At 34.1% G+C, this 2,040-nt stretch overlaps 1 pseudogene; it reads right to left on the reverse strand.

Annotated features, from left to right (window-relative positions):
• Window positions 1-461: 461 nt before the first annotated feature.
• Window positions 462-1,824, reverse strand: LOC107016527 (annotated as a pseudogene).
• Window positions 1,825-2,040: the final 216 nt, after the last annotated feature.

A 2,040-nucleotide genomic window follows, 5' to 3' on the forward strand; every position in this document is an offset into this window, starting at 1 on the left:
AATTGAAAGGAATGAATAACGAAAAGGAGCAATACTTACCTGACATATGAAAATTAGATTTATAACTGACTATTCACAAGGTTAGAATGTGGGTGTTCATATTGATACACCATACAACATGCAACTTTGGATTGATTAAGTCATCAACTATAGTATAAAAAGTAACACTTGACGGAAACAACTCTTGAGATCCTAACTCAACCTTCCAAAGCTTTCGCAATATAACTTGACATAACATGATATGTTTTTAATCATTTTCATCTATGTGGCACATTTTTTCACTACAGACACACCTAATAACAAGTATCAAAAGGGGACATACGAGTTAGGAAAGAAAAAGAGGGAATGTAAGCAAAACAAAGTCGTGAGGGAAGTAGGGAGTTCGTCTAGGAATGTTATAGATTGGTGTGTTGTCTCTGCACCTACTAAATTGTTTCAACCAAAGTCGACTAGGAAAGCTTTCAATAGTTTTCCTCCTTATTCTCCAATGACCCTATCCTACGACACTTCGATGGAGAAAATTCAGTAGGCACAGAGACAACAGACTAATCTATCACATTCCTAAATAAACTGATTACTTCCCTCACCACTTTGTTTTCATCACTTTCCTTCTTCCTCTTTCCTAACTAGTCGTTCTCCTTTATTGATTGTGTGTGTACTGAAAAGATGTGCGAAATAGATTAAAATGATAAAAAGCATATCATGTTATGTCGAGTTATATTGGGAAAACTCAAGAAGGTTGAGTTAGGATTTCAACAATTATTTCCGTCAAGTGCAAATTTTTGATACTGGAGTTGATAACTTAATTAATTCAAATCTGCATGTGGTATGGTGAAGTAATATGAACACCCACATTCTTCCCTTGTTTATAGTCAGTTATAAATATGATTTCAAATGTCAGGTAATTATTGCTCATTTTCGTTATTCTTCCTTTCAATCACTTTTAATAGTCATGAGAGAAAAGGAACAATCAAGTGCAAATAAAGGTCGACTTATTGGTGGTCGCACATTGATTCTAATAAATCTATATAGTTCACTGCCCCCTACCAAAAAATGAGAGTTCCAAATTTTGTATATCTCCTATTAGGTAAGTTTGGATTTCCCCTTTTTAACTTTGGTTATTTAAGGATTTACTATATACAGGTGGTGAATATGGTTTCAAGATCATTATTTTGATCTTAACATGTAATACAAATTGTTCACAAAAAGGCAAAGTAGGGAAATAAATTTTTATGACACAGAGTTCCTCTTAATTATTCTTATCTCAAGTTTAATACTAACTTTTAATCAACATTTACCCCATTTTTATCGATATTTTGTGAACCTTTAGTGAAGACTTTAGGGTAAAAATCCTTACTGTCAACATCTATCCAAGCGATGGGCAGCTTCATTCCCACTTTCCAAATTTATTACTATCATTTAATGAAAATCAAAAATCAAATTACACCCTTCCATTTCCATTTAAATCATAGCCTCACCACTCACAAAATATGTAACCAACAAATCCATGGCATTTTTCTTACCCATGATCCATCCTTAAACACCATAAACCTCACCCACATCCCACTATCCTTCAAATTCTAGTTGTTTTGAACCAATAATTGAGAATGATCAATCGACCTGTCCGCGGAATCAAAACGTTCCTTGGCATAGGAACGTCAACCCTCACTTTCATATCATAGAAACAATCGTCACCGCTTCCACATGATGTCCTCTAGAAAGGAACAACTATCTCTACCTTTTTACTATTGAAAATAGCTGAAAGTGAATCAGCTTCTCATCGGCGATCATCGGAGCACACGAACCGATCAAAGCTATTGACATCCCTTTAAATTCCATTGAGCAATACAAACTAGAGGAGGAGAAGGAATTTAAAAGGAAGAATCGGAAGTTGATACAAACGAGATAAAGAAGAAAAAGAAGGCACACGATACAAACAAATTCACCATAGGAAGAAAACCAAAAAAATTGAGTGATTTTGGAGAAGACAAATAAAAGAAAATGATCATCTTAACATTACTTTAACTTCACTTCATTTGT

The sequence above is a fragment of the Solanum pennellii genome, chromosome 4, assembly GCF_001406875.1.
Source record: "Solanum pennellii chromosome 4, SPENNV200".
NCBI classification, from domain to species: Eukaryota; Viridiplantae; Streptophyta; class Magnoliopsida; order Solanales; family Solanaceae; genus Solanum; species Solanum pennellii.